Source organism: Humulus lupulus, chromosome X, assembly GCF_963169125.1.
Source record: "Humulus lupulus chromosome X, drHumLupu1.1, whole genome shotgun sequence".
NCBI classification, from domain to species: Eukaryota; Viridiplantae; Streptophyta; class Magnoliopsida; order Rosales; family Cannabaceae; genus Humulus; species Humulus lupulus.
In genome coordinates, this window is record NC_084802.1 from 192,109,494 (window position 1) to 192,115,365 (window position 5,872).

The window sequence follows — 5,872 nt, forward strand, 5'->3', positions numbered from 1 at the left end:
CTATGTATATTCTGAACGAGGTATGGAATGGGATAGCCGTTCAATATGGGACAAATTATTATAGAGACCTTTCAAGGTTGACTTCCACATATAGGGAAGGTATCCCCCCGCCTCCTATGAAGATGGAGGAATTACGTGGTCTTCGTGACGAGCTTAGGGGAGAGTTCCAGTTAGGTTTATCTTTACTTGTCCTTTTATTCCTTGCCTGTCTGCATTGTAACGCCTTGGTTACCCCAGAACAGTTACGGTGAACTGGAAATTTGACCCACTACCCGAGTCCTTTGGTTAAAAACGTGCATCTAAGTGTTATTAAGAGGCTAAGGTGAAAAACCAATAAAAGGAAAGGATATATTTTATTAAATACATAAAAATGTTCATGGGCCCATCAAAACGTTTTACAAGTTATTTACAACTCAAAATGGTCATTACTGTTTCAAATTTACAAACCCGCCGACCTAAGCGACAAAAATAGGGTAAACCCCCTAGTTCCTCTGAGAACTCCTTGGCTGTGGTGGTCAAGCGGCCGCATATGTACACATCACCACCTAAGCTCTCCACTCAAGGTTGGGTGAGCTTTTCTTTCCCTTTACCTGCACCACATAGTACCCATGAGCCAAGGTCCAACAAGAAAACACAATATAACATGATATAATATCAACAATGATCATAATAATCATTCAGGACTTTCAGTCCAAAACAGATGGGTGACAGTCGCAAAAGTCACTAAGTTGGGTATAACTCCCTTTAGCCTTGTGACGATAGGGTCACCGGGGCTTAACAAATAAATGAACCTTTCACTAGCTTAAACAGAATAGGTGCATGATGACCAGTCACCAACATGACCTTCCTCATGACTCTAGAGGCATAACTATGGAACTCTGTTCCCTACCCATGTGACAAGCAGTTACCTAGGCCTTTGCCCTGGCTCTGAGTAACTAGTCTTAGACTAGCCAACCGCTTATAAGTTTCATCGATCTTAGGGTCGGTCCAGCATTAATGCCTTAGAGCCATTCAATGCTGATATCGATTCGATCTAATCTTCATTCGGCCCTGCGGTCAGGACGCTTATGCCGTTTCTGACTCTTAGGTCAGTGTCCCTGACTAGTCAGTGCCATATACAAGTAAATAATATTCGCTAGCATTTAATATGCAATCAATGTCCACATTTATCAACCAACATTCCTCAATAACTATCATGCATGTCACATACACAGGGTACATTTTTCTTACCTCTGATTCGAGCGATAATGAATAAAAGAATGACCCTTGAGAACGATCTGGCTTTTCGTCCTTTAGTGGTCACCTAGTCATAACCAAATATGGGACACCATCAATAAAATGATAAACAAAGGTTCCCAAACCAAGATCTAGCCTCCAGGACATCAATCCCCACTAATCCGGGTAGTAGGAACAATCCCAAGGCCTAAAACCAAGTTCCCGGGGCCAAAACACTCGAACGGGCTCAAACCTGTCCAAGGGCTGCGGCCCTAACACCTTGGGCCACAGCCCCCAGCCACTCCAGGAGCAAGGGCCGCGGCGCCCAACACCTAGGGCCGCGGTGCCCAGCAAAGGCAAAATCGCTCCATCTGCTTCTTTGACCTAGGGTCGCGGCGCCCAAGAACAGGGCCACAGCCCCCAACCCAGAGCCATCCCCAAACACATTCTCCTTCATCCCAAACCTCCCAAAAACATGCCTAAACACTTTCAAATCATCAAATCAAAGTTCCCAAGCTTCCCAATGATCCAAAACCATCAAATCTCAAGGCCCAAACGAACCAAAAACTCAACGATTCACAAAACCCAATTCTAAGCTTAGAAACTCTAAAAACTCAAAACTTAAAACTTAGATTACCTTTGATTGGTTTATTTCTCATCAAATCCTTTGTTCAAGAAGCTTCTAATCTTTCCTAGGATCGCTATGCCTCAATCCTCACTTGATTCCAACTCCTAGAACTCGAGATTTCTTCGAAAATGCTTCGAACGATAAAATGAACTAACTGGAAAGAACGAGAGGTTTTCTAACGTACGTTCTATCTGACAAGCTACTTCAAGCTTAAGTAACCTTAAATAAAACCTAGTGCTTGGGGTCCCAAAAATACCCCTGGGGACTTTATAGTCAAAATTCCCAGAATTTCTCCTGATCTCAATAACTCCCAATTTATCATCAAATAACATTCTCATAACTCAATATCCCAATAAAAGACCCCCGTTGTGACAAAACCGCTAATCCATAATATAAGACCGTCTCATGCCGAATAGCTCGAATATATCTCCATAATAATGGAATCTCATTCACAAATCACAATATGCACCCAAATATACAAATATGCCCTCAACAGGCCAAATTACCAAAATATCATAATAGTCAAATGTGGACCCACATGCATGCATATAACATCATATTATAATATAATTCACATAAACATACATATAATCATTTAATGTCATAATTAAACAGTTATGGCCCCCCCGGCCTACTAATCCAGCCATTAAACCGCATTAGGGATTTTGAGGCATTACATGCATCATGCTAACTTTTTGTCTTGTAATTTCTTATAATGCGGTGTAATTGTGCAACTGTTATGGACTCCGACCTCGATACTGTGCTCACCAGTGGAAAGGGGGCCCAGAGGAGTAAGCGTCCAAGAGGCTCGTGGAGGTCAAATCGTCCTGCCAAAGTCCTTAAGCGGACTGACAAAACTCCTCCTCCTCCAGCTCCCACTATTACAAGCTCGACTGTGGACCCTTCTTCCCAGGTTGAGGCTTCCACCACAGATGTCCCTCCTGTGCCTCCTACTATCCTGGTCCGCCCAACTCTCGACCCTCCTCCGAAGAAGCTAGTGTTGAAAGAGCGCATGTTGTCGATTTCTATTCATGTTGATGAGTATGACGTCGACAGCGCCACTGGGACTCATCGGGATACTCTCAGCTCAGACATCTTGTCTTGGGTAGACCAGAGCATCAGTAGCTTCAAGGCTCCCCATTGGCAGTTTTTGAATAATGCTTGGGACTGTAACACCCTTTATGACAAGAGTATCAAGCTCGTTGCTGCGGTAATTTCTCTCACTTTACCATTTATTGTACTTATGCTTAGCATGCGAAATAATTGGTTTTTTTTGTGTTTCAGTCTCTTGCTGTCGTTGCTCAACTTAACTATAGGTTGAGCAACGAGGTCCACTCGAGCATGTCCTATGCCCAAGAGGCTAAGAATCTTTAGCTTAAGCTTACTGACGAGTATAAGGCCGCAAAGGCGAAGATGGAAGCTGAAGCCGAGCAGATGAAGGCCAGGATAGCCGAGCTTGAAAAGATCAATGCCAAGCTTGAGGAGGAGAAAACGACCACTTTCAAGATAATGTAGAGCGAAAAGGCTCGTATCCTTGCAGAGTTTAAGGAGAAGAAGGATCGGGCGGTCGACCTGGCCATGTATAGGATCTGGGCTAGTAATGTCGATCTCGATACTAGCTTCATAGGCTCTTTTGAGGTAGAACTTGTGGCCAAATGGCAGGGTCAGCTCGACGCGAAGGATGCTGCTCGGGATGAAGCAGAGAGAGCCAAGGAGGATGCTGAGAAGGCTAAGGAGGATGCTCCTCCCTCCTAAATCTCGACTTGGGGCTGCGTCCCTTTGAGCCTTTTGTAATAGCTTTTATCTTCTGTTTTTTATGCCCCTGGGGCCAAGACAATTTATAGCTCGTGTAAGAACTATTTTTTCTTTTATTTATGACATTCGTGTTTTAATTTACTTTAATATTTTTGCTTTTCATTTCTTAAGTCGAAATATTTCAAGCAATTCATATTAAGTGTCCTTATGTCTGTTTATTCATACAAACACATGGTGGATTTAAGCTCAAGCTTCAATGCATTCATGCACAGTTTGCTCGATATATCCGTATCCGATCTCGTTATTTTTCAAGGTAGAAAATTACTTTTACCATGCACCCGAAGGTACTTATATGGCGTGTAACGTAGGTGGTTTAGTTATATCTTGCTTTTTTAGTTACTTTTCTTCATCCTCGGGTAGCTCCCCAAGGTTATGAGGTCGAAACTATCTTTTTGCAAGATATTCCAACCTCGATCTTGACTCAACTTAAAGTAGGTTTATTTATGTTCCAACTTACTATCGATTAGTTTTAGCTGGTTTGTTCCAAACCTATTCAAGTCGTGTTTTTGGTTTGTTCCAACTTACTCTCGATTAGTTTTAGCTTCTGGCAACTGCTTTCGCAGTTGACGATTTTCGAGCTCCACTATTGGGACATATCGTTCTGGATTATAATACATGTCCTCGTCGTCCCTGGGGGCCGGTGGTCCCCGAGAGTCGGATGACCCGCTCCTTTCATCAGGGTCTGAATTCACAATAGGTTGTTTTCCAGGGCGTCGGGGGTAGTCAGCTTCATCTAAAATTTCCTCCTCTAGAATGTTGGGATCATTCGCTGCCATTGTTGATTCAGGGAGGCTTTTTTACTAGAATCACACACGTATTGCTTAATGCTCTCAATGAAAGCACCAATCTGTTGATGCCATTTTTCGTCAACTTAAATAGTAGAGCAATTAAACAAATAGAAAATGGAGCGAATGAATTTAAAGAAGAAGATAAGAAGATTTTTACGTGGTTCAGCAGTTAATTCTGCCTAGTCCACGAGTCTATATTATTAAGATTTGGAGTTTTCTAGAAATTCTTCAGAGATGAACTACCCAGAGCTTTCTCTCAAGAAGTCAGAAATCAGAGAATCGGTCCCTTACAATTGGTGATTCCTTCTCTATTTATAGGGAAGGTTACAAAGTTCATTCCCACATATTTTGGGAAGATATTATGTATATCAATTGAAATAATGATATTAAATGCAATATCTCCTATATACATGGAAACATCCCATGAAAATCGGGAACGGATAACAGGTTAAATGGTATCCCTTACATATTGAGATTACACAACAATAAATATGTTCACACGTAATGGGCTATCCCAGGTGACTCATCAGGTCTTCGAGATCAGCAATCGGCATTGTGACTGTCAAGACTTACGAAACTGTTACGAACTTGTCACTCAAGTTCAGGTCATGCTCGGGATAGGTAGGTATTGTCGAGGCTGTCACACCTGAGCTTGCACATCCCAAGTTTGGACTGTCTTATCTGAAGACAATCGGTAAAAGATATATCCCAGTGTCGTGCCATTTCGAACTCAGAAAATATCCCGAAGTTACACATCTTCGAGGTCGTTGTTTTACTTCAGAGATTTTACGGCTGAACCATATGATGTTTTCGTACATTTCGAGCTCACACCTGACGAGCCCAGTTTTCGAGGTCATAATCCTTGTCTCGAAATCTGGGTGTAACAATATTAAATTAAATTATATTTTTTAGTTAATTCAAATTATTCAAAGTTTTTGGTACTATTGAATTCTCGTATCTCTATCAAAATTTCAGCAGCATAACAACTATATTCTAAGCTACCCCAAAAATAATAAAGCCTGCAATGGACATTCAAAAAATTGGTAGAACATTGACAATATATTATATATTTTTCTACACATATTGACAATAAATTTTTCTACAAATATATTAAAAACAGTCAACACATATTATTTTCTACACAAATTCACAATACATTTTTCGAATCACATACTAATAAACTTTCACAATTTATTTTTTCTAAATAATTATTAATAACATTGATATGAATATTTTTTTTAAAAATAGTTATTAAATTTGTCAATATTAAATGAAATTATAATTTTTCCATTATTTATCTAAAATTTAAAATTATTATTTTAAAAAAAAATTAAAAGAAATTATAATTTTTTAATTTTTTTTCAAATTATTTATCTATTTTTTTATTTTATTAAACTTGGTATTATTAAATTAAATTATTGGTATA